This window comes from Rhinopithecus roxellana, chromosome 15, assembly GCF_007565055.1.
Source record: "Rhinopithecus roxellana isolate Shanxi Qingling chromosome 15, ASM756505v1, whole genome shotgun sequence".
In the NCBI taxonomy this organism is placed as follows: domain Eukaryota; kingdom Metazoa; phylum Chordata; class Mammalia; order Primates; family Cercopithecidae; genus Rhinopithecus; species Rhinopithecus roxellana.
The window spans coordinates 79,760,480-79,787,985 of record NC_044563.1 but is presented as its reverse complement, the minus strand read 5'-3'; the positions used below and the strand labels follow the sequence as shown (position 1 = coordinate 79,787,985).

At 52.4% G+C, this 27,506-nt stretch overlaps 1 long non-coding RNA gene across 1 annotated transcript in view; it reads right to left on the bottom strand.

Annotated features, from left to right (window-relative positions):
* Positions 1-3,379: 3,379 nt before the first annotated feature.
* The window catches only part of LOC104657222, a 122,297-nt gene continuing 98,170 nt past the window's right edge, over positions 3,380-27,506 (bottom strand). Inside the window, exon 4 of the long non-coding RNA XR_747253.2 lies at positions 3,380-5,468. This is a non-coding gene — a long non-coding RNA (uncharacterized LOC104657222). The remainder of the gene's footprint in view (positions 5,469-27,506) is intronic.

The following is a 27,506-nucleotide window of genomic DNA, read 5'->3' as shown; positions in this document are numbered from 1 at the left end:
TTTGTTGTACATTTACACCTAAAGGGTAAGCAAGAAAATTAAACGTATGTACAGAATTAGCACACCATTGTCAAATATGCCAAATTCATAATATTTTTATCACATCCAAAATGTTTCCTGCAAATATTACAAAACAAATAAGTTTAAAGTGGAATTTTTTCAGCAATTAATTTTTAAAATACACATATCCTCCCCATCCCTATCAACACACACACATTGGTGCAGAGAGTATTAGGAGTACTCAGATTAAAAGAGAAACAAGGTAATAGAGGAAAAGGGTGATCTGAGAGATATAAGTAGAAAAAGACCTTACAATTTGACCTTTGATAAACCCTACCCTCTCTCTTTTTTTTTTTTTTTTTAACCAAAAAAAGTCCAGGACCAGATGGATTCACAGCTGAATTCTACCAGAGGTACAAGGAGGAGCTGGTACCATTCCTTCTGAAACTATTCCAATCCCAGTCTCTTTTTAACAGTCAGATCTCATGTAAACTTGTTGCCATGGAGAGGCACAAAGCCATTCATGAGAGATCCACCCGCATGACACAAACACCTCCCACGAGGCTCCACTTCCAACATAGGGGATCACACTGCAACATGAGATTTTGAGAGGATGACACCCAAACTTTATCCCCTCTCTAAACCCGCTGACGGTCAGCTGACCCCCAAACATAGGAACCCATCCTAGGTCAACACAAGCATCTCCTCAACCCACAGCCAAACTCAGATACACAAGTGATCCCAACCAAGAACTGAAGAACCAACCAGCTCACCCCTAGACTCATGAGAAGTCATACATATCGTTTTAAGTCACTGAGTTTCTCCAAGTACTAGCTAATAATAGGAGTAAAGGAAAGACCCCCAAGCCATAGCCTTTGAGGAGCTGAGGCCTGTGGCCACCCAGAGCCTTGAAGAAGCAGGAGGACCCTTTTCGGTGAAGAGCCTGATTGAGCGTCCACCTCCTCTGTCCAGCTGCGAGGCTCTGACCCACACAAGGCAGTGACATCAGCTCTAGATTCAGCCCCACCGTTTCCACCTGCCTGCAGGCCCCACCCCTCGGCAGTATCAGGAGAGGTGAAGACCCCTTGCTGCACACAGGGACAGCTGCAAAGTGAGTGGAGGCTATCCCCAGCCCAGGAAGAGCTCACCTCGGAGACAAAGTCCTGGGGTGGCATCTCCGCAGTGGCAAAGCATCCAGGGCCAGACGTCCCCCCAACGCACCCCCCTCAAGGAGAAGCAATCAGCCCCAGGAGCGCAGCATGGCCGCTTGACATTTGATGGGAGTCATTATCAGACACTTATTCCCAATCAGGCCTCAAGTGTCTCTGAGGGCCCCTCTGGTGCCTTCTTATTCCAGGGAGCACTAATAGGAGAAGGGGAGGCGGGAAACCCACCGGGTCTGGGCAGAGGTCCTCACAGACCACTCCTCTGACTCCAGCACCCTCTTTTCCTTCTGAGGCCCCGAGGGGTTGAACTCCCACAAGTCAAAGCACAGAGCGCAGGGTGGGTGGGGTGGGGTGGGGACTCCAGAGCTGGGAAGCTCAACGCCCTGGTCTTCAGTAAGATCCGGTACAGGGAAGCCCAACGGGTTGCCTCTGAGGAGCCTGGGTTCGAATGCAAATTCCTGCTGGACTCAAGAAGGGCTTTATCTCCCAGCTCATGCCTTGGCAGTCCTGAGCCCCCTGAGCAGCACCCTCTGCCCTCAGCCAGGATCCTCCCCGGCACATATACCAGAACTCCCCATGCGCAGCAGCAGCCCTGAGGCTGTCTTGGAGAGAGCCATGGCTCCGGCGTCTGAAGGTCCGGCTCTCCCTGTTCCACCCAGGAACCTTGAGCGAGCCACCTAATCTCTCCTGCTCTGAAAGGAGACAATGATCCAACCGCCCTCCCGGCCCTGCCTCTCTCTGCAGGAGGCTATTGAGAGAATCATGTTCTTTAATGTATGGGAAAGCACCTGATAAACTGGAAAATAAGCACTGGGTACAATTTTCCCCACTGGATAACCACAATAGAAGCAAGCTCAGGTGAGCCAGGCGCAGGCGTGATGGTAGGGGTGGGTGGGTGCGCGTGCACGTGTGCGCGTCTGCGCCGGCGGCTCACTTCGTGCCTCAGCACTCCAATACCCATATTTCATGGTTTGGGATTGTCTGTGCGTTTTCACCCTCTATGTCTCTGTTCGGGCAGTGAATCAACCATATTGATGAGATACACTGAATGCAGAGGCTGAGTTCTGAGCTGACAAAACAAAGGGAATAAAAAAGCCCTGGCCTGGGATGTGACAATCTAGAGGATGTGCACACACACACCTCTGTGCTCTCTCAGGGAACTTAAGGACTCAAAACAACTGAATGGGAAATGTAGGCAAAGAGGGAGTGGAAGGTCATGGAACAATGGGGCCTGAGAGAGGTCAATCCAGGTTTTCTGGCGGAGGAGGTAAGGTCTGGGTTGGATATTTTTTGCTTGTTTTTTGTTTTGAGATGGGGTCTCTCTCTGTCACCCAGGCTGGAGTGCCATTGCACAATCACAGCTCACGGCAGCCTCAACCTCCTGGGCCCAAAGGATCCTCCTGTCTCAGCCTCCCAAGTAGCTGGGACTACAGGCACACACCACCACACCCAGCTGATTTTTTATTTTTTTTATTTTTATTTTTTTTGGTAGAGACACGGTCTCGCTTTGTTGCCCAGGCTGGTCTCGAACTCCTGGGTACAAGCAATCCTCACACCTTGGCCTCCCAAAGCACTGGGATTACAGGCATGAGCCACTGCACCTGGCATGAGCTGGATTTTGATAGGAAGGCTAGGCATGCAGAGAGCAGGAAAAATGACTGTGGAGGGTTGGACAGACATGGGTCAGTTTTAAGTATATTGTTATCAAATAATACCAATTAAACTTCACCCTTGTAGAGCAAATTGGGATTTACAAAGCTTTTTCACATGTATTTTCTCCTTTGAATCTCATTACTGTCCCTTGAACTAGACGAATTGGTTTTATTATCCCCATTCCATAGGTGAGGAAACTGAGGCTCAGAAAGGGGGCTTTCCCAGTGTCTCCAAGCTCACAGGCCATGGAGCTGGTAGGAAGGCTCAGGGTTCCGACTCTGACCCCACCTGGTGCCCTTTCCACAGGTCTCTCTCTAATTCTGCTCCACCACTGTGTCTGGTTATCTCTGCTTACTCCTGGGAGGCAGGTACAATGTTTGGGTAATGAGCTCTGGGCAGTGCTTGGGAAGTTAGTCAGTGGAGTGGTGGCTTTAGAATAAGAAAGAATATAGGTCAAACCCCAGCTCTGCCATCTTCCTTAATTTTAACTTGCTAGGTCCTCTCCGTATTAGTCTGTTTTCACAAGACTGATAAAGACATACCTGAGATTGGGTAATTTACAAAAGAAAGAGGTTTATTGCACTTACAGTTGCATGTGGCTGGGGAAGCCTCACAATCATGGTGGAAGGCAAGGAGGAGCAAGTCACATCTTACGTGGATGGCAGCGGCAAAAAGAGCTTGTGCAGGGCAACTCCGGTTTTTAAAACCGTCAGATCTTGTGAGAACCATTCACTTAAATGAGAACAGCATGAGAAGGACCCGCCCCCATAATTCAATCACCTTCCACTGGGTCCATCCCACAACACGTGGGAATTATAGGAGCTACAAGATAAGATTTAGGTGGGGACACAGAGCCAAACCATATCAGTCTCTGAGCCTCAGTTTCCCCCCATGTAGAATAGATTATTGTGAAAATGAGAAAAAAGAATGTCTTTTTTTTTTTCTTTTTAGAGACTGGGTCTCACTCTCTCACCCAGGCTGGATGATGGTGGTGGTGATGATCACAGCTCACTGCAGCCTCAAGTGAGCCAGGCTCAAGTGATCCTCCCACCTCAGTCTCCTGAGTAGGTGGGACTACAGGTGCACACCACCATGCCTGCCTAGAATGTCTCTGAAGCACTTAACACTGCCTGACACACAGTATTTGCTCAATTAATGGTAGCTGCTATCATTAACATCATAGTTATTAGTTATTATTACTAATCAAGAAGACTGTCTGATGGCCATTTTTCACTGGTTTCTTCCTTCCAGGTTAAATGGGTCATTAGGTACCACACTGTGACCTTCTGTTACTATTACAACAGGTGATTCCCAGTGAGCACAAGGTGATATACTTCCTCCATCCGCGTGGGCCCAGGCAACCAGTCCAGACCCCACACCTGAGGGGCCTTAGGAACATTCTTCCACCAATTGGTGTTGAGCCTGACCCCCCAGCGACCTGTTGAAATCCATTTCAGTCGCCAGAGTTCTCATTTCTATTAAAACTCCATTTGCCGAGAAAGCGGAAAGGTAATTATGAATCCTAGTCTTAAATCACTCCGCCGCTGAATTATTAAAGGGAAGAATTAAAAATAATCAGGCTTTTTCATTACACTTCATAGCAGGGAAATTAAAGGTGTAAGAATGTATTTTTTTCCTCGAATTTAAGTATTCATTTTGGAGATTTATAGGGGAGTTGAAATGATTCCCTGCGTGCCCAGTTCTCCCTTTTATGAAAGGGAGAGAGAGAAAAAACCTTGTAAAATTAAAAGGGAGATAGAGCGAAGAAGGGATTTAACATAAAGAAGTACAACTGAGTGTTTTGCATTTTAATATATTTTTTTCTGCACAATTACACCATTGAGTGATATGGCAGAGAGAGATTAGGCGGCTGCTAATTTCAGATACTCGGTGGTAAAATGACAAGGGGGTCTCCCCAGCAGTTGGGCTGGAAAAGCATGCTGGGGCATCAGAGCTGCCATCAGACCCCAAAGCCTGTGAATGGCAAGGGCCATTTCTGGTGCCAAGGCCCACACACCCTCTTTTCTTCAGGGGAGAACAGGATAAGGGACCTGGTTCATTTCACAGAGCAGAAAACCCAAGGCTGGGGAAAGCAGCGGCCTCAGATGCAGACGGGGAACAGGGACACAGAGAGGAACTTTCCAGTGAGTTGTCAAATCTGGAAGGTGGAACAGAGAGAAGGTGGGATGTCTTTCCCTCAACACTCATTTCCTGTACCCACCCCCCACCCCCCATCATGGTTGAGTGCTGGAAACAGAACTCTCCAGAATTTGGGGAGAGACAGGAAGGTTCTGGAAGGCATTGGTCTTCAGAACCAAATTCCCAGACCAATGAGATGAAAGATTCAGTGCAGTCTCTGCCTTCCCCAGGCCCATCCAGTCGGGAGAATGCAAACTAGACTTCCCTGATTCAAGTGAGAAACAGGTGTGAACTCTTCATCGCGCTGGGATTAGGTACAGAAGGGTAGGAAGTGACAGCCTGGGCTGACCTGGATGGGATCCATCCAGTGCCACTTCTGGGAGCAAGGGAGCAGGGGAGTGAGTTTAGTTTGCCGCAAAGAGGTGGTGGGTCCTGAGCACCTCAATTCTTCCTGCATTCCAGCAGCGGGGGAGCACTGTGTGCCTCTCTTCATTCTGAGGACAGTGAGGACTAAACAAGAATAGAGAGTGCCGTTAACACATGAACATCACTAGCAACAGCAGGGTAGTCCCAAATCGGGCCCAGGGGAGGGTGCTGAGAGTGACTGGCCCCATCCAGATGTGCTTCAGCAGCTAGCCTGCCTCTCTATGGGGAAGCCAAGCAGGAACACCTCTGTCCTGCGTCCCTTCCACCCATACAGCAAAGGCTGAACCAGGAAAGGGGTGGGGAGAGGGGCAGCCCCTCCCCCAAGGAGCTGGGCCCCAGAGCCGCTCTGCCACCTGCCCCTCCCCAGTGGTAATGAATTGCAGGCAAACGCTGCTGAGAGGTGTCAGAACAATTTCTATTAAACATAATTTCCTAATGAAAAGGTTACGAGGGAGCCCGGTGGAGCTAATCAGGATTGAATGCTCACTCCAGCCGCTCCGAGGGAGGGGGCTCAAGGCCGGTCCTTGGTTCCACCAGGTCTGGGCTGGAGGGAGGAGGCCCTGGGGCTGGGGCCCTAAGCAGCTTTGGATGCCTCCCACCCCAGGTCTGCACATGCTGTTATTGAGAGCGGAACAGTGCCAGGCACTGTGCTCAGTGCTATCCATACGTCATCTCATATCAGCCCTGCAAAATTGATACAATTGTTCCCATTTTAAGGATGAGCAAACTGAGGCTCTGAAAGGCCACATAACTTGCCCAAGGTTGCATCCTTATAAACTAGGAGGCAAAGGCAGGGCTGGGCCCAGGTCTGTCTGAGGGAAGCCTGGTTGCATTGCCATCCTCCCTTCTTACCTCCCAGGGTCCTGCCCACCCTGTGGTTGCAAAGGCCTCTGAAGAGCAAACGCAGCCCTGGTCATGGGGCAGGGCTGGGCAGCTCTGGAGCAGCAAAGTCTGTGTGGTTCCTGCCCAGGTATCCCTCTGCGCATACCCCACTGTCTGTAAGGAAACTATGGTCACCGACTCTAATGGTTCTGTGACTCCTCCGAGGCTGGCCTGAATCCCTGCTGAGCCCAGAAGGGGCATGTTTGTCAATACAGCCAACTTGGGTGCTGAGAGCCCTTTGAGGCTGTAAACAGGGGACACTCAGCCTGTGCACACCCCCTTTCCGGTCCCAGAAAGTGTCCCCCAGCCAACCCTGCCTCTGAGCAGTGTCTCCTCCACTCCCCCATTGCCATAGATCTGGAATGCTGAATTCCTATATGAGGGCTGTACCGCAGGTGGGGCCCAAAACTAAGACAAAGGAGGACGCTTTTTTAGAATGTTCAGAGATTCTTCCCAAGCCCTCGATTATAAGGTCTTTAGAAATGGCTTTGGCCTCTGCTGGTGGGAGGTCGGGGATGGGGGATGGAACAGGAAGAGCGAACAGGGTGCATATCTGAGGCCGAATGGTAATGAGCCCTATTCTCATGCAGTTCAGAGGCTCCAGTTGCCACCAGGGTCCAGCGGGGACAGTTTCAGAACAGTGGGGCTTTTGCCCTGCTGGAGCTTCTGCTGATGTTGAGATACCTCTTTGAGGGAAAGGATATTCCAGATGTGACCTTGGGGATGGATACAGGCCCTTAGAGACTGCATCTGAAAACCCTCCAGGAATCTCATCACCACCCATATATGCTGGGGCGATGGGGATGAGTCTAGAGGAAGGGCCCACACTACAGATTCTACCCCCCCACCACTTCCCATCTATACCTACCACCACCTCCCTTGCCCCTCCCTGGCCATCCTTCCACCCCTCTGACGAGCGCCTCACCCCAAGCAGGGTGCTTCTCCCCATCCCTCATTACGATGAAGCTGTCACCGACTGCCACAGGCCTTCCCTGGACCTTCAAAGCTGGAAACAGTATGAAATATGCACTGCCTTTCCAGCTCCCACTCCCCCCACCCTTGGCTCCCTCCCTTGAATTGCTCCACGCAGATTAAACTCAGATCTCACAGCTCTGACTGAGGACATTCAACGCTGCTTCTGCCTCTAGGCAAGAGGCGCTCACTTCCTGGTGTCTGGGGTGCCCCGGCCCCAGCCCCCTCCACACACACCCTCCCCATGAGGCCATCTCATCCCAGCCCACTTAGAAGACTTCCTGGCAGGGCCATCCAGGTTTTCGCTGAGAATAACAGTGGTTCTCAAAGTGTGGTTTCTGGACCAGCAGCATCAGCATCACCTGAGAACTTGTCAGAAATGCACATCCTCGGCTCTACCCAGACTTCTACGAGAAACTGGGGAGGGAGTCAGCAATTTGGAGTTTAATGAGCTCACCGGGTAATTCTGATATATGCTTCAGCTTGAGAACCGTTGATCTAAAGCTGGGTTCAGTCAACATCGAGTCAACTAGATGGAGCTCCCCTGCGAGCCCAGGAATGTGCTAAGACTGGCAGCGAAGAAAGGCACCACCTTCCCTGCACGGAGCTGGCAGGCTGTGGCTAATCGGGGGCCTGAACAGTGGCAGGCAGCGGGCTCAGCCAGAGAACGCTGGAGGACACAAAGGGTGCGAGCTGCACACCCCGCAGCAGGGAACGGAAACTCCAGGAGAAGGGGAATAAAACTAAATGTAAATAATGGGGCCAAAATGTAGGCAGGAATGGGGGCCAGTAACTCCAGCAGGCCTCATTATGCAGTGTGGTTACTTACCAAGTGCTGCCATAGTCTGCATCTCGTTGGGAGAGGAGTGGAGCAGGAGGGATTATCCCCATTTTACAGGGGAGGCAGTAGAGAGCAGAGGCGCCCTATCCCAGGCTTCAGGGCAGTCAGTAAGGAACTGGGCTCGGTTCCTCTGACTCCCATTCGAGCGCCCTTTCCAGGCCAAGAAGCTGCGGGAGGGCCTGAGCCTAGCAGTTGGCAGGATCTGGAGGAGCTGAGGGAGGTGTTGGGAAGCCCTGGGGGGTCGGCTGGAGAGGAGGCAGGAGTCGGGGGCATCCTGGCATCAGGCCTGCTGCCCTCATCATCATCCACAGCACTGTCTTCAGCATCAGTGTCCCAACTCGGACAAGTTTGCCCCAGCTACAAGTGACAGAAAGCCAAGGAGGAGAGGTGAGTGGAATGTGGTAGGAAACAGGGAGCAGCCCAGCTTCTTGGGGAAGAGGGTCCTCATGAGGGCCTCAGGCAGGTCCCTCTGGCTGTGGGCAGAGGACTCAAAGGATGGAGAAGGGAGGCAAGGGAGGCTGCAGCCAGTGGCCAGGCATGACCTGGACTAGGATGGTGGCTGTGGGGAAAGAAGAAGAGGGTGCAGGAGGAGTGGAGGGCCAGTAGACAGACACATGGGCTGCACCACTGACCCTGGGGAATGTCGTATGTCTTCTCCTGGCCGCCATTCTCCCCATTCCCCTTCTTCATGTCATCCCACAAGAGCAGGCCCCTCAGGAGGAACCCGCCATGGGAGAGAAGGATATGACTCCACTTTGCAAGTTCTCTTCTCTCCCTGAGCTTTCCCCAGTGCCTGGCCTTGGGCACAGGGAAAGTCCAGACCAGCCCATGGGGCCATCCCCATCCCATCTGCATCTCCCAGCCTTGGTCAACATCTCTTCCTCACCTCTCACCTCAACCCCCACTCATCCCTCCTGACGCTGCACCCCACACTGCCTGTGTCCCCACTGCCTGCACCTCACCTCCCCTCACCATCCCCAGCCTCCAGGACTCGACAGCCAGAGGACTTGTATTTCATTCCCAGCTCTTCTACCTGTTATCATTGTAATGGATATAAAGGCCCTTCGGCTTCCTCAGCCCCGCTCAGTGAGTGTTGTGAAGGTCAGCGAGGGGCCTGGTAATGGTAGGTACTCAGGGTCTGGTACTTCCTGTGCTACCTGGGCCTCCTCAGCATCTACCTACAACTATGTGGACCATATTCCACAGAGACAGGTGGGCCTTGCCCCTATGAAAGTTTCCTCCATTCTTCACTCCCCACCCACACTAGCGTGCAGCGTGGACCAAAGGCGCAAGAGGCAGGAGCCAGAGGCTCTTGACAGGTGGTGCACAGTGGGCAGAATTCAGAGCTCTCCATGACCTACCTCTATGTTTTGCCTTGTAAATGATGGTGACATCTTCTCTAAAGACTTTCCCTCTTAGGAGAATACTGTCAATGCTGACACTGACATGAATTTGTCTGACGGTGAGGGCAGTAGGGGCACACAGCCAAGTTCCTGAAGAGCAGGGGCAGCACAGGACACGTCTCTCTACCCGCGGTGCTCACCACAGAGGCTCGGCCACATTCACAAGGAGGGAGAGAAGAGGGGAGGGGCCAATCCTTTGCCCAAGATCAAGTCTTTCAGGCTCAGGTTCATTCTGAGGTTAGGGTAAGAGATGAACTTCAGATCAGTACTCCATTGGAGACTGGAAAAGAGAATAGGGTTTAAGATTCATATTAAGGAAGCGATGACAATTCGAGCTGTACTTCAGATTGGTATGGATTCAAGTCTGGATTCTGGTGAGAGTTCTGGTTAAGGTAGACTCTAGGGACTAGGTTATTGTTAGCCCTAAGGCTCGAGCTAAAATGCATCTTAGCATTAGGTGTGTCTGAAAATCCTGGGGTTTGCAGCAAGGTTCAGTGCTGTGGACTTGGGCAGAAGCTCTGCAGGTGACAGGCCTGGCAGACAGCCAACTGGAGAGGTAGGTGTGGCCAGGCAGCCAGGGCCAGATAGGCTTTGAGGCCAGCACCATGGACAGCTCTAAGGGAAGCACCTTAGTAAGCCAAGAAGCCACTGAGATGTTCCCAGCTGCCAACACTGACCCCGGGAAGACCAAGATGGCACCATATCCTCTGGGGAGTTGGGGATCTCTCATCTTTGGGTCTTTGTGTTAACCGCAGAATCGTTCTCCTCTTAGACCCTATATCCCCTGGGCCTAAAATCGGATTCTGGTTGAGAAAGCTCTGGTTTGGGCCTTTACAAGATGACCATTTTCCTAAAAATCAAAGTTCTTCAAATTCGACTCTTGACTCCCAGATTCACTCCAGTTTGCATGGCATAACATTTCTCTGATTTTTCTTTCTCGTGGAGAAATCAGGGAGCTCCCCAAACGTATGACTCTCCTCTCCCTCCTCTCATCTTCCCCTCATCTCTGGAGGCCTCAGGGGTAGAGTGGGACACAGTTGAGGGGCACTTGGGCAAGCAGTGCACAGAGTCTGATTTCCTCCCAGCCCTGGCCAGACAATCTCCTCTTTCCTTCAATAGTGCCAGATGACATGTCACAAGAAGAGGCGCTACAGAGCAGCGACAGGTGAAGGACACCAGATACTGCCCACACTCAGCCCCATGTCCTGCAGGTCATAGATGGGCAGGACTTCTAAAGCATACCAACCCAGCCCCACAGAATAGGGGACAAGGTCACCAATGTGAATGAACCACCTACTTTGTGCCAGACCTACTCAACATTATCTCATTGCATCATAAAACCAGCCGAAGTGTAGTAGGTGAGATTACCCCCTTTTAACTGATGAACAGACTGAGGCTCAGAGAAGTTAATAACCTGTCCAGGGCACCTCATTAGCAAACAGAAGACCTGGGATTTGAGCCCAGGTCTGCCTGACCCTAAGCCTGTTGACACAAAGCCTATACTTTTTCCACCATACCATGAACTCCAGTTGCTAGAAAGGCCTTAAAATCCACTTGGCAAGAACCCTCTGCCTTCGTACCAGATGACATCATCTATCACTAATTCTGGCCTGGGTCTCCACAGGTAGAACTGTGTCTCTTGGATGCCCTGAGGGCTGGGAAGAGGGGCTTTGTCATCCGCCCAGGGTGGTCCTCCCTCTAGGGCTTGGAAACTCAAGTGAGCAACCCCCTGGTGGGCAGGTGAACCTTGTGGTTCAGGGGGTGGCCAAGCAGTTCAGCAGTGTGGCTTCCTCTGAGCCACGTCCCCCAACAGGGCACCTTCGCAGGACAAATCTGCATGTGCCAGGGGCACTGCCTGAAATCACCCCCTAGGGAGGGAAAGTGGGAATGGTCCCTGAACCCCTGACTCTAGCTCTGGGGAATCTATCTAGCCCACCCCTGGGAGGTCACCTGGGTTGGGAGCAAAGGTGAGGCAGCCACAGCGAACCGGAAGGCACCAGGCTGCGGAGGCTCTGGGGGAGCAGTGAGCTGGAGCCTGGCGCTCCTCCTGTCCCTCTGTAGTAATTAACAGGCCTTTGTTCCTGTCCCTGATCTCGTCTGGCAGAGCCTTAATCATCCTCTTGCCTGCAATGAGCAGCCTTCTCATTAGGGCCTTAAGAACCTCTATTATAAACATGTAAATGGAACTCAACGAGGAGGGAAATATTTGACTGCTCCAATTTCCTTTGTGCCGCTGCCAGCTCTGGGCTGCGCACGCCTGTGATTTCATTGCTCAGCAGCCAGGCGCCAGCCGTTGCCCCCACCGCCCCGTCACACAGCTCCATCTTCTCCGATTGGAATTTAATTACCTTCGCCGGCGAATGTTTGGAGAACCTCTCTCCATCAATTGATTCTGAAGTCAGATTTTTATTCTGAGATACTTAATGGCACTTGGGCTGATGGAAGCCTGGGAGCAGGTGGACCTGAGCCACAGGGAGCCCTTTAACAACAGGGTTAGGAAGGGTCATTGCAGATATTCCCCTGCCTCTGAGCAGGTCAATATTTCAGCCACCCCAGACAGTTGGAAGAATCGCATTCCTGAGCCTCCTGCTGGTCTGGACTGGAAGTTTTTTCTGATGTCTACTTGATGCTGGGTGAGCCTCTTTTTTTTTTTTTTTTTTTTTTTTTTTTCAGAATTGCAGTTTAGCCCTTGTTGAAAAGGAGGAGCCCCTTCGCTGCCTGAGAAAGAAGCTGGTGATAGGATCAGCCTCTCCTAGGGGCGTGATAGCTCTTGCCTGTCATGGACGAAATGGACATGTGCTCCCTGCAGGCCCGTGCAGCTGGGGCCTGTGGCACCCCCAGCGTGGTGAGCCCTTCTTGTGAGGAAGTCTCCCTGTGCCGAGTCCTCCTTCGCACCACAGATACCGGACATTCCTGCCCCCGTGCCTTTCCTTTCCTTTTCCAAATCAGAATCTCTACTCTGCTCATTCTTCAACGCCCAGATCACTTCCCTCCTCCAGGAGGCTGCTCCCTACCATCAGGCCACAGTGATCTCTCCCACCACTAGCTTCAGAGCACGCTGTCTGCCCACTGTTTGTCCATTGAATGGATGTCACCTGCGTGAAACAGGGCCTTATCGGCCCACAGTAAATCATAGGCATAGGTTGCATATGTCACCCAATTTGAATAAATGAGTGTCTCTCCTTCAGGGTGCAGACTTCCCTTTCACTGCCGTATTCCTCACTGCCCTCAGCACAGTGCCTGGAACTTTCAAGAAAACTGGTTTGCTGGCTAGCAGGTAGGTGGGTAGACAGGTATTCTGGTCAGAGGACTGCAATTGGTGGGGTGGTGAAATGGCAGAAGGGTAGGCTTGTTAGCTGATTGGTTGGTTGGTGGATGAATGGGATATTAGTTAGTGGGTTGCAGGGTTGGTGGGGAAGCCAGAGAACAGGTGTGCCAGTTATTACCGAATTGTGTCTCAGCTTCAGATCTACTCTCCAGGGCCTGGTCTGTGATCGTGGAGCTAGACCCTGTCAATATTTCTCTTTAACCAGCTGGCTGTATGTTTAGGCTTTCCCAGGAGACGGTGCTGGAGGAACAGCACAGAAGGAGGAAGAGGCTTCTCTTGCAGGCTCCGGCAGTGAGGTGTCCCGCAGCATCCAGCCTCGTGCAGCAGCCCAGAGAGTGGCCTGCCAGAGAGTTCCACCGGCACCAGCACTTCAGCAAACTTTCCTGCTGCCAGGACGCCTCAGCTGTACCTTCTCTAACAAGGTTTGGGTCTCAGTCCTGGATGTTGGGGTTGCGGGAAGACGCTTCCAGGTTTCTTACTGCCTTCGATGCTTGGCCTCAGCCCTAGAGGTAGAAGTGTTGCTTAGGTAGGTGATCTCCGTCACGGTTAGTGGGTGATCTCCCGTCACAGTTACTGGGTGATCTCCCGTCACGGTTACTGGGTGATCTCCCGTCACGGTTAGTGGGTGATCTCCTGTCACGGTTAATGGGTGATCTCCGTCACGGTTAGTGGGTGATCTCCGTCACGGTTACTGGGTGATCTCCCGTCGCGGTTACTGGGTGATCTCCCGTCGCGGTTACTGGGTGATCTCCCGTCGCGGTTACTGGGTGATCTCCCATCACGGTTAATGGGTGATCTCCGTCACGGTTACTGGGTGATCTCCCGTCACGGTTACTGGGTGATCTCCCGTCGCGGTTACTGGGGGATCTCCCGTCGCGGTTACTGGGTGATCTCCCGTCGCGGTTACTGGGGGATCTCCCGTCACGGTTAATGGGTGATCTCCGTCACGGTTACTGGGTGATCTCCCGTCACGGTTACTGGGTGATCTCCCGTCACGGTTACTGGGGGATCTCCCGTCACGGTTACTGGGGGATCTCCCGTCGCGGTTAGTGGGGGATCTCCCGTCGCGGTTACTGGGTGATCTCCCGTCGCGGTTACTGGGTGATCTCCCGTCGCGGTTAGTGGGTGATCTCCCGTCACGGTTAGTGGGTGATCTCCCGTCACGGTTACCGGGTGATCTCCTGTCACGGTTAGTGGGTGATCTCCTGTCACGGTTACTGGGTGATCTGTCGCAGTTAGTGGGTGATCTCCTGTCATGGTTAGTGGGTGATCTCTGTCACGGTTAGTGGGTGATCTCCTGTCGCGGTTACTGGGTGATCTCCTGTCATGGTTACTGGGTGATCTCCTGTCATGGTTACCGGGTGAACTCCTGTCACGGTTACTGGGTGATCTCCTGTCACGGTTAGTGGGTGATTTCCTGTTATAGTTAATAATTCTTTATATTAAACCTTTCTGTTCATAGCACTGTGTAGCTTCTATCACCTGATTGGACAGTGTGGTAATGAGTTGGTTGGTGAGTTAGCTGATAGGCTAGTTAGTGGGGTGGTTAGATGGTGGAAGAATAGGCTGGTTGGTATATTATCTGGTTGGTGCATTGGTATGTTTCTTAGAAACTTGCTGAGTTGGTGGCATGGCAGGGTGTAGGGTAACAGGCAGAGTGGTGGCCGGTGGATTGGTGAGTGGGGCGTGGCTTGGCTCGCTGGCTGGTGGACTGATTGGTGAGTGGGGCGTGGCTTGGCTCGCTGGCTGGTGGACTGATTGGTGAGTGGGGCGCGGCTTGGCTCGCTGGCTGGTGGACTGATTGGTGAGTGGGGCATGGCTTGGCTCGCTGGCTGGTGGACTGATTGGTGAGTGGGGCGTGGCTTGGCTCGCTGGCTGGCGGGCTCGGCTGGCTGATAGGTTAGTTGAAGGATGGGGTGATGAGCTGATGCTTCAGGACATGGAGTTAGCATCATGTCAGAGGGAAGGACAAATCCCAGGGAGGCCCCTAAAGTGCTGGTGGCTCTCATTTCTGCCTTCTCATAGGGCCAATGCTGCGCCCCAAGTTGGGACCCTCAGAGCCACACCATGGCGGCTTGGAAGGTGGCAGGGCTGCAAAAGAGGCTGTGGAGGAACTTGGAGCATGATTCCAAAGGACGACAAGCAGAGGAACCCTGGACTTATCAAGGCTCCCCTGTGCCCCTTTACCACCCCATGCCAGGGCTCTGCTTCTCTTGCAGGCTCTGAATAAGCCTCCAAGTTTCCACCAGATTGCCCAGCACCCAGATGACTTTCCAGCAAAGAAACTTGAGGATGCATAGTCCTTCAGGATGGATTTGTGCCTTTGTCCCTTGAAATGTCCTGAGATACAGACCCCAGAGCATGGACCTCTCTTAGGTACTGGGCCACCCTCCTACCCCAGGCAGGCTTGGAATTCTCCCCAGTGTATCTGCCCCACCACCCTGGTCTATCAGGACCCCCAGATCCTCTTCCTCTCTCAAGTCAGACTCTGCCACCTCACTCTTCAGCTGTCCTGTGTGCCTTGACAGTCCTTCTTACCACAGCTCTCCCTGGCTGACCTGTCCTTGGGGCTTGGGCTGAAACCATCAGCAAGAACTTTTGCCCCCTTCCTCCACTGGCCTTCCCTGCTCCACACCCCTAGGTCCCCACTCCATGCCTTATGGGTGGTCTGGCCCACACTCCAGCCAGAGCCACCAGGACATTTCCAAATTACATCTTTCAAGAATCAGGAAAAGAGACTTCAGAAGGAAATTGCTTTCTCCCCTTCTCAGTCCAAATGAGGCTATTTTTTACTTGTCTTGCCCCTCCCCAACCTCTCGCCCTTGCAATTTCAGTAAAAACTAGAACAGTCTAAAGCAGACCCCCTCATTGGTCAGCCTTTCTTCCTCCTGAAGGCAGGCCTGAAGGCATCAGCTGGGCTAGGGCAGCACCGGGCTTCATTCCTCCAGACAGGCTCTACTCCAGGGCTCCGTAAGCCCAGAGGCCAAGTCCAGGATGATGCAGGAGAGGGCAGACTTGGGGGAACAGGGGGAGCCTGTGGCTAGAGAGAGTCGGGCAAACCTGTGAAGTAGGAGTCTCACTTTGTCTCCTGATGCCCCTCTTCCTCCAGGAATGTTCTCCATTGCCTCCAGGTCCCTACAGGTCTCAGGTCAGAGACAGGACATCCAGGACATCTACTGCTCCCTTTATGCCACTTGTGCCAGGCCTCTGAAGGTCACCCCTTCAAGAAAGCCCTAGCCTGAGCCAGGGGGCCCGAGCTCCGGCCCTGCTCAGAATGCCACTGCTCTCTCTGCTTCAGTCTTCTCAGCCGGAAGTGAGGCCACCTCCAGAGTTGGGGCCAGGATCAGATGGGATGATGCAGGTGCAGGTGCCTTGTAAAGAATGCAGCTGCTGTTTGCGGACCACTCATGCCGTGCCATGCCCTATGCTGAGTGCTTAAGTGCGTAATTTCATTTTGTCTTCACAAGAATCTTCCAGGAGGATCTATTGTCATTTCATCTAAAAAGCAGGGATCAAAGCTCAGAGAGGCCATGAAACTGCCTAAAGGCACACAGCTGCCGAGATCTCAAGTCCCTGTTCTTAACCCTGTTCACACTGTGTTGTCAGGTGCTAGTCTGAGTTTTGTTCAAGGTGCCTTTGAAGAACTATTGATATGGTTAGGCTTTGTGTCCCCACCCAAATCTCATCTTGAATTGTAATCCCCATAATCCCCACATGTCAAGATGACAGGTGGAGGTAACTGAATAATGGGGCCAGTCTCCCCCATGCTGTTATCATGATAGTGAGTTCTTATGAGATGTGATGGTTGTATAAGGGGCTCTTCCCCCTTGTGAAGAAGGTGCTTGACTCCCCTTCGCCTTCCAACATGATTGTAAGTTTCCTGAGGCCTCCACAGCCATGAGGAACTGTGAGTCAATTAAACCTCTTTCCTTTACAAATTACCTAGTCTTGGACAGTTCTTTATAGCAGTATGAAAACAGACTAATACAATTATCATTCCAAGAGATAAGTGCAGGAGGAATTTCAGGCTATGCATGTCTGGCGGAGATACAGCGTTGAGGAGAACTTCTAGAATTCCTCAAATGACAATAATAGTGGCCAATCTGTGCAGGCTGTGTGCTAACCTGCACACAGTTAGCCTGCACAGATTAGCCACTATTATTGTCATTTGCTAGCCACTCTTATGCAGTGGCTAACTGTGTGCAGGTACTCTGCTAAATTCTTTCTCTTGTTAACTCATTTAATTCTTACAATTCTCTAAGACAGGTACTGTTATCATCTCCAATGTGCAGATGGAAAAGCTGAGGCACAGAGAGGTTGCTTAAGGCATTCAAAGGCACGTGACTAGTTAGCCTCTGCCCCTTACAGCCTCAGCCATGACACCGAGGAAGCTGCTTCTCCTCCCACTGACTCCTCTTCCTGGACCAGAATGTACGTTGTGGGAGTTGTGGGACAAGGAATAAAAGAGGGGCTAAGTGTCAGAGTAAGAACCCCAGACCCAGGACCCACAGGGAGGCTGGGGGTGCCTCTGCCCTGACTTTCAGGTCAAAATCACCTTTTCTGTCTATCATACCCCTCTCCCCCAACACCAGGCTGCAGTGCTGAAGGAGTGGGTGTGGACTGGGTACCCTGGGACACATGGCTGCTTGGTCTTAGTCTCCCTGGTTCCTTCCACCCCATCCCAGAGCCTCCCAATCTCCCTTTTGGTTGTCCCCCATCTCTGGCTCTCTGTGCCAGTTGCCCCTGTTTCCCTTACCCCCATCCATCCCTTTTCCTGGCGCCAAGCTTCAGATGGCAGGGTCACCCCTGCCACTGGACAGTCACAGGGAGCCAAGGACAAAAGGACCAGTGACATCACTTGGGAATGTGACCAGGACATTCAAGCCTGGCTGACGGGTCAGGGAGGGGAGAGCTAACCAGGAGATGACAGGTTGGTGACAAAAGTATATCCAGACCCAGCAATGCTAGGCTGTGGCTGAGCAAGGCACATGGACTGTTAACTAAGGGGTCTGCCAGGGGCAGCAGCAGCAAGGGACCTCCCCTGTAATGCAAGACATCTGTCACCTCAAGCTTCCTCTCCAGGGAATCTTCCATCTGTACTGGGAGGGGGACTTCTCCAGTGAGAGCCAGCACCACCCCCTCCCCAAACACACACATGCACGTGCATTCAACTATAAGCAGTCATTTATGCATATTTTGCTGCCAAAAGATTTTGAAATCATGTAACAGAATGCATATAATACTATACGATTAAACACATAAATGGATGATTTCATCAAAGCAAGAGTGGTGGGGCCTCATCTTCAGCAAGTGAGAGGGAAAGCAGGTCCAGGAGGGAGGAAAGGAGGAGGCAGGTGGCAAAGACCCAGAGACAGAGGTGAGGGGCAGAGCTAGCAACCGAGAGGTTCCAGAGAGAAACAAGAACACCTCAACTCGGCAGCTCCCCAGGCCTGCACTGGGCCACCAAGCGCTCCACATGCTTGTCATGAATTTCCCTTTTCTGTCAAAAACAACCAAGACACAGGGAGAAGCAGCATAGGATAATGAGGTGAGATCAGAGGGGATGTTTTTGTACTCAGAACATTTCAGAAAATTGGCTCTGGGCATGGGGGCAGTCATCACAGAAAGGAAAACAGTGACAAGGTCCTCAGGCTCCAAGAGACAAACGCTCCCTGGGAGAAAGGAGTGGTGTTTACTTGCATGTTCGTTACCATCTAGCTGCAGCGAGGTCAGTGCCCAGCACACAGTAGGTGCACGGTAAGTATATTGAATCATTGATGAATGAACACCAGCTTTTCAACACAGCTAAGGTTTTATTAGCCCTTAAGCCTGAGGAAAAAAATACATCCCCCATGGGTAGTTCCAAACAGGCCACTGAGGAATGGGATGGGCAGTTCATCCATTCATTTATTCATCCACCCATTCATTCACCCTCCAACATGTGTTGAGCCCCTCCCAGTGCACACTGCTCTAGGATGAATCAGTAAACAAAACATAAAAATTCCTGCCCTCAGGGAGCTTTTGTTGTGTTGGCAGAAGACAGTGCAATAACACAGACGAGCGATGGACTGGGGTGTGAGAAGGTCATGCGTGCCACGGAGGGAAATAAAAGGTACAGGGTCAGGCAGCAGACTTGCAGGAGGTGAGGGAGGGACCAGGCAGCCATGTGGGGAGCCAGAAATGCAGAGGCCCCTGGGGGGAGACTGCAGGAATGCGGGTGTGTGAGTGTGTGGGTGTGTGAGTGTGTGGGTGTGCGGGTGTGCAGGCGTGTGCGGTAGGGGTGGCTGGCATGCCTGAGCGAGGTGCAGGCGGTGGGGAGGCCTGCAGGGCAGCAGTCTGGGCTCCAGGCGGTTGAGAGCCTGGCTTTCCTAGGAGCAGAGGCAGGGCAGAGCCACTGTGCTAAGCAGGGACTGCAGGGGCCATGGAGGGACCCGAGGCAGGGCGGGTTTGGTTGGGTTCTGGGTGTAGTTGGAGGGTTGGCGGCAGGAATTCCTGGCCGATTGGGAATAGGGTGTGAGGAAAAGCGGCGAGTGCAGCGCTTCGTGGTGCCCTCACGAAGCTTCCACACTAAGCTCAAAGGGGAGTTTGCTGCGGCTGCCTCCCCACACCCCTACCCCGTCCCCACTCCTGCCCAGTACAGCCCGGGCCAGAGCAGTTCCCCAGCTTTCATCTCAGCCCAGCTGGCACCCCCTGACCACAGGCCTCCCGCGGAGATGAGGGCACTGCCAGCCTGGGAAGGGAGGCCCAACCTGTCCCCAGCGCCTGGGTGTCACTGCCTCATTAGCTCTGCGCTGGGCTCCTCCAGCACAGGACAGCAATGCGTGTCTGTGACCCCAGTGCCACCACACAACACACACACATGCTCACACGTGCACACACCCTCATACACATGCACTCACAGCCGCTCACACGCCCTTGCACACTCGAAATGCTCACACACATGATTTTGCATGCTCACATTCACATTCATACATTTACACCTGCTTTCATACTCACATACACACAGTCACACCCACACACAGGGTGTGTATCTGTACCCCCATAACGCCCATATTGCCAAGCACACTTACTCCTTGGGGCTCCCTGGGTGAGTAACCCCATTAATTCTCTTCCTTCCATGTTAAAAAGAGGAGGCTGGACCTGCCTAGAATCAGGTGGCTCAGGACCTTTTATGGCTCATAGACCCTGCTGAGAACTCAGTGAAAGCCAGGGACCCTCACCCCCATTCTCTCTCACACTCACTCTTGCACACATGCACACACATCACATTTGGTTTTGTGTTTCCAGGGCTCATGACCCTCCAGAAGGCCCTCCACAGACCTGGGTTACGAGCACTGGCCAAGACACTGTGGTGGAAAGGGGAAGGACTCCGTGCCAGGATCTGTGCCTGGCATTGCGCAGCCCTCAGCTCTGATCCTGACAACCCAGCAACACCAAGGCAGGACTGGGCCAGCCAGCCCCAGCCTCCCCAAGACCAGATCCCCTGCACCCCTCAGATTCCTGGGACCCCTTCCTCCATGTCCGACCACTCTGCCTTGCTTCCCCAGCTTGCTGATTCAGAAAGGCTTCTGGTGCGTGGAAGGCAGTCGAGAGGCCCAAGAAGCCCTCCTGGCATCCAGGCTGAGCCAGGCATGGCCAGCGTGCCCCAGGTCCTAGCACCTTGTGGGTCCTAGAGCCACAGGAGGTGGGAGGGAGGGAGCAGGAAGCTGGCATGCGAAGCAAGGATGAAATATTGATGCCCAAGTCCTAGTAAAGCAGAGAGCGCTGCTTGTCCATGAATAAAAGATGGGTCGGAGGAGCAGGCTGGGCAGCAGATTAATTAATCTAAGTGAGCGCCTGCTCTGCTTTGTGCCATGAGGGAGGGTGCAGTGGAGCAAACAGGCTCGTGTCCCAGCCACAGACCAAGCAGTCGTCCTCTGTGCCAGGCAGGCAGCTGGGCCACACCAGGACATGGGCAGAGCTGAGCACCAAGTCCAGACGGGCGGGAAGGGCAGAGGCAGCAGACCCTCTAGGACCAGCCTGAGCCTCTCTGCCCAGTGCCGGCCGGGCCACCCAAGATGACAGCTTCCCTGGCAAGGAGACCCAGAGACAGCTGCTCAGAGGGGCAAGCATTGGCAGGGCAGGATCTCTGGTGATGAGAAGCATCCCAGGCTCCTGGGTCCTTCCCAGCTGTCTCAATCTCCCCCTCGGGGAAACTGACAGGACCAAGGTAAAAGAGGGGGGAAGGTGGGAAGAAGGGTGGAGGCAGCAGGTCTAAGATTTGGCACGGGAAGTTGGCCACAGGCTGGGCACTGCACTGATGTTGGCAGGGATGGTGGCCACAGGTCTGTGAAGGCAAACGGTTGGAAGGGGTTGGAGCCATTCCACCCACCCCAAGACTCACCCCATGCTAACCCAAGATCCTGACGGCTTCCTGCTTGGGCATAACTTGGAAAATGCATGGGAGGAAAGTGGGCCACAGGATGACTGGACGTGGTGCTAGAAGTCTCACCAGGAGACTGTGCCCGCGACCTCTGCATTTTTTCTCATCCCCTAAATGCAGCGGCTTTCACAGGCTCTTGGCAGTTTTGTTTCCCAGAAGTTACACTAGGACTTTGCAGGGCAGAGTGGTGATGTCCGTCATCACGCTCCCCATCTTCAGAGTCCAGCAGAAGTGTCCTAACTGACCCCTGTTCCCAGAGGAGGACCTCCCATCCTGGTGGTACGAGCTCCTCCATCCCCACCCCAACCAATGCTCAGTAGGTCCAGGTGCTGCTCAGGGCACCTTCCTGCTCTGCGACGTCCATGGACAGCACCATCCCTGGAACCTTCTCTGAGCAAGGGCCAGGTCAGACTCCACGGGGCCTCAGCTGGTGCCAGCCCCTGTCCCAGTCCCCGGCAGGCAGCAGATGCCCTCCAGCCCACCCTTTCTTTCAAAAGCCTGAACCCTGGATTACAGTCAGGAGCAGCCTCTGGAAACCAGCCCAAGACCAGGCCTTGGGGGGAGGACGTCAGTCGGGGAAAGAGACACAGCGGGCCTCATTGCAGGCTGGTTCCCTCCATAGCCACACCCATGATCTCTGCCTGTCTCCCAGCCCCAAGCCTGTAGTGACCTCCCTGGACCACACAGCCCACTGCTCCTCTGGCAGGGCTGGAAGCACTTCCTGTCTATCCTGCTCGCTGGGTATTCATCACCAGCAGCCTGCCCACACCTCTTGTGCTTTGTCTCATCTTTGTTATTTAACTTTGTCTCACGTAGGATTATTCCTGTCTCTCCCATTAATTCTCAGCTTCTGGAACACAGGGGCAATATCTTTTTCATCCCTATGGTTCCCCCAATCCCCTACACAGCACCAGGCACGTAGGAGCCACATTGCACAGGTGTCTGAGTGAGTGCATGAACATGCAGGGCCTGGGACAGCCCCTTGGGTTGGACCCCAGAGCCCAGCCAGCCCTGGCACTGCACACTGCCTCAATGGGAGCTGGCACTGGCCAAGGGCACCTGCTCGGCGTCTGCCCAGAACCAAATGGGGTTTGACAAGTATCTAACCTTCCCCACGACAGTCAAGGCAGGCATGTCTCTCCCATCGAACAGATGACAACACTGAGGCTCAGCACTTGCCCAAGGTCACCCAGCTGGCAAGTGGCAGCCAGGAAAGACTCGGGCGTCCAACCAAATCCAGTCGGCTTCCAGAGGCTGCCCCATGCAGACGTCACTGGGCCTGGGATCAGGGTGGTGTTAGTAACCCTTAGCCCAGAAATAAGCACAGGTTCCCCGGAGTCCTGCCGCAGATGAGAAAGGCAGCAGGTTGACCTGGGGGCACACACAGCCGTACCCCGCGCCCCCCATCCCCAGCGCCTCTGAAGCGGGGAGTCCCGGGTGCATTCCTGAGAAGCGGCCGGGCAGCCAGAGCCCGCCATTTCTGCAGTCACAGCGCCACCTCCTGGCCAGCTGCGGCGTGGCCGTAGGGGCCGCTCTACCATCGGAGAACTTCCAGACCGCAGGCCTTGGATTGACTCAGCACCTCCCTTGGGACAGGAGTGATGTTAGAGGTTGGGTATACAGCAGTGAAGAAACAGACTAAAAGCCCTGCCCTTGCAGAGATTACATCCTAATGGGGGAAAGAGGTAATGCATAAGTAAGGTCAACACATAAAACAGACAGTGTATTAGAGGGATAAGCACTCAGGAGAAAAATAAAGCTGGAAGCGGTGAGTAGTGTCGGTGAGGTTGTGGTTTTACACAAAGTGGCCAGACACGGTCTCACCCAGGCAGTGACATTTGCATAAAGCCTGGGAGGAGACGAGGAGAGAGTCAAGCAGACTTCTGAGCTAGGGCATCCCAGACAGGAGGCACAGCAAGTGCGAAGGCCCGAGGCCTGCCTGGAGGGTCTGAATAACAGAAAAAGGCTCTGAGGATTATATGGAGGGTGGAGAGGGCAGGAGTAGGGGGCAGACCCTGAAGGACCCTGTGGGCCATTGTGAGGCCTCCATGACATGTGGCTTCATGGCCAGGCTCTGAGCTGGGGGATGGCGTAACCTAGCTTGTGTTTTAAGAGGATCCCTCTGGGCACTGTGTTGAGAACAGACCGTGGGATCAAGGGTGGAAACAGACATCAGTTAGGAGTTCACTGCGACCTCAAAGCACCTTGGCCCTGGGGTAGCAGAGACAGTGGGGAGGTGAAAAACAGCAGGATTCTCCCAGGTGTAAGAGAGAGAGGAGTCAAGGACGATGCCAAGCCTTTGGCCTTAGGTACAGAAAGAAGCTGTCTCGGTACTGTCTTTTGCTGAGTTGTGGGATTGGCAGGCTCAGTGGAAGAAGCCAGAAGTTCTGTTTGGGAATTGGTGGTCAGAGTTGCCAGGGGAAATGTCACAGGGGGCTGTCGATAAATGAATGTGGAGCTCAGAGGAGAGGCCCTGCATGGAGCTACCATCAGCAAGTCGTCAGCACTTGGTTGACATTCGGAGTGAGACTGGATGAGATCTCAGACACTCTGAAAGCAGAGCAGAGAGACCAAGGACTGAGCCCTAGGGCCTTCTGACATTTCCAGATCAGGAAGATTTTGAGGAACTAGGGAGATTGAGAAGGAGGAGCCAGCAAAGGAGAGGACACCAGGAAGAGGGGCTCCCAGGAACCCGAGTCAGAAAAGAGGAGGAAGCGACCAATCATGTAAAAAGCCACTGATCCTTAAGTCAGGGCTGAGAAAGGTCCCCTGGGGTTGCAATGGAGAGGTCACTGGTGACCTTGATTGCAGTCAGAGTGGGGACAAAAGTCTGACAAGAGTACGTTCAAAGGAGAATGAAAAAAGAGAAATCAGAGACAAGTTGAGACAATTCTTTTGTGGGGTTTTGCTGTAAAAGAGAGAAGAGAGATGGGGCGTTTGCTGGAGGGGCCATGGGTCAAGAGAGTTTTTTAAAGGTGAGAAAAAATAAGAGCTTATCTCCATGCTGACGGGTGATTGGGATACAAAGGGGAAAACGTGTTGAAGGAGGGGTTGGGGAGAAATGAGAGTGCTGTCCTCAAGCAGGTGAGAAGATCTGTGCTTCCAGAGGAGATGCACTTCACGGTCCCCAGAGGGCTAGAATGGAATGCCAGGCAATCACAAGAACGGGGAGAAACTGGAGCCCCCAGGCCCTGCTGGTGGGAATGTAAAATGATACAGTCACTTTGGATAACAGTTTGGCAGTTCTTCAAAAAGTTAAACCTGCCAGTTACCATATGACCCAGCAATTCTACTCATAAGTGTGTACCTAAGAGAACTAAAAACATACAGCCACACAAAAACGTGTACACAAATATTCATAACAGCATTGTCTATAAGAGCCAAAAAGTAGAAACCACCCCAATGTCTATCAATTGACGCAGGGATAAACAAAATATAGTCTATCCATACAATGGAATATTACTCAGCCATAAAAAAGAACGAAATTCTGATACAGGCTACAACATGGATGAGTTGTGTACAAATTGCCAAGTGAAAGAAGCCAGTCGCAAAAGACCATATGGTGTGTGACTCCATTTATATGAAATGTCCAGAACAGGTGAGTCTGGAGAGACTAGATTTCTTCAGAGACAGCATAGATCAGTGGTCTCCAGGGACCAGGGACGGGGAATGGGGACTGACTGCTAATGGGAATGGGGTTTCCTGTGGGGATGAAAATGTTCTGGAATTAGGTGGCGGTGAAGGTTATACAACTCTGTGAATATGCTAAAAAGCACTAAATTGTACATCTTAAAGGGATGAATTTCATGGAGTATGAGTTATATCTCAATAATATATATATTTTTTAAGATCTGGTCATACGAAGTGGAGGGGTTGCCTCGGCCCAGGAAGGAGGCAGAAGACCCAGGCAGATGCAAGCAGGTGGGTGGTGTGGGGGTGGAGACCATGGACATTCTCTCCCGGTGGCTTCTATTTTCTCAGTGAGACAGGAAGTTACATCATCAGCTGAGAGTAGAGATGGGGGCTCCAGGGAAGAGCACAGGGACAGAACGGGTATGTCGCCGCAAGAGGAAATGAATGGGCCAGGGAGATTCAGGAGGATTCCCAGGCAGGCCCATGGGAAGGAAGCAAAGGTGCAATAAATATGTGCTGGGGGGCAGTAGTCCCATGTCAAGTGGGCCCAACAGCCTGAGAGTGTGGAGATCTGGGTCACCAGCATTGTGCTCCCCCCATAACAAGGCCCACCCACTCCCTGGACATACAGGGGCTCCCATGGGAGTCTGAAACAAACCCTAAAAATATGCCTACCTACTACCCCATCGCCTTTTAAAATGCACATTCCCTGTCACTGCAGTTCCTCTTGGGGAATTCAGTCTCAGAAACACTTGCATGCAGACACAGCTGCATATGCAGGGATGCTCAAGGCAGAATTGTTAGCAATCACCAAAGATGGGAAACCACGTAAGTGTCCATTACTGGGTAAGTGGTTTTTAAAAATTATAATACATCCACATGATAGAATACTCTGAAGCAGTAAAAGCCATGAAGTGGTCCAGACATATTAACATGAAAGGATTTCCATGGCATATCATGAGTGGAAAATCAGGTTGCAGAATAATATGTGTTATATTATATAATTTTCTTTCCTTTCTTTTTATACAAAATGGTATGTATGCACGTGTGTGTTTAGATTATTAAAATATACATAAAGCCTGGAAAGTACACCCTCTAAATTATTAATGGTGTTAATCTCGAGAACTAGGTTTTGCGGGAAAGGTTGAGAGGGGTTGATGAGGCAGAAGGGATTTCAGAGGGAGGCTTTCATTGTGTGCTTTTTATGTTTTTTGAACTATGCCTTTTGTACATGTAACATGGAGTATATATGCTTTGGAAATTTAAAAAGGAAAGAAGGCCAAGCTCAGTGGCACATGCCTGTAATCCCCACTCTTTGGGAGGCCGAGGCAGGAGGATCGCTTGAACCCAAGAGTTTGAGGCTGCTGTGAGCTGTGATCACACCACTGCATTCCAACCTGGGCAACAGAAGGTGACCCTTTCTCAAAAAAATTAATAAATAAATAAAAAGGAGGCCGGGCGCGGTGGCTCAAGCCTGTAATCCCAGCACTTTGGGAGGCCGAGACGGGCGGATCACGAGGTCAGGAGATCGAGACCATCCTAGCTAACACGGTGAAACCCCGTCTCTACTAAAAATACAAAAACTAGCCGGGCGAAGTGGCGGGCGCCTGTAGTCCCAGCTACTCGGGAGGCTGAGGCAGGAGAATGGCGTAAACCCGGGAGGCGGAGCTTGCAGTGAGCTGAGATCTGGCCACTGCACTCCAGCTCCGGCGACAGAGTGAGACTCTGCCTCAAAAAAATAAATAAATAAAAAATAAAAAATAAAATAAAAATAAAAAGGAAAGAACTCATCGTGCTGTCTTGGGCTTCTTTCCCTCTCTGAACTGGGGGACCCTGGAAGGCCAGTGTCCTCCCTAGCCCAGACAATGCCATGCATTGGTCCCTGAAGATCATGGCGGGTCCTGATGCCTGGGCTTTCCCTTTGCCCACCTCTCTTCATCCCCAGACAAGGGATGAGGTTCAGAAAAGCAGGAACACTTGCAGCACCCAAACCTCCATTTTGTCTCCTCCCCTCACGCCACCGCTGCTCCCCTCCAGCTACCTCCCTGGGGAAAAAGCTATCTGATCAATCCAGTAGAACCAAAGGTGAGAGAGGTAGCTCCATAATGCTAATAGCATGGACTTATATAATGCTTCCTGTGTATCAGGCACCATTCTGAACACTTCTCATGAACGAACTCACAACAGCTCTATGGGTTCCACACTATTACTATCCCTCATTGTAGATTTTGAAAACACAAACAAACAAATAGGAGTCACAAAAGGGCAAGTAATTTGCCCATGATGCTACCATCTTTCTGTAAGTGGAACCTGCACAGTGAGGCTGCAGAATCGGCACACTGGTCTCTGCAAGCCGTGCCCCTGCGAAGCCACAGTCCCGCCCTCCTCATTCCTTCCTCTGCTCTTCTGTGGCTCTGGGTCACGTGACGTCTGCTAGGGTCAGGTACTCTCCAGGGCAAGACTGTGGCATCCTCAACACAGACCCCCAGTCCTGACACATGCCTGGCAGCCAGTGAGTACTCAGCAGGTGTCTGTTGAATTAATTGTGGCCTGCACCACCCTCTCTCCTGCCCAGGGATGAGCAGATCCTTTTCCCTTCAGAGCAGTCCAAACAAGGCAGCAAGGCTGCTCAGGAGCCCTC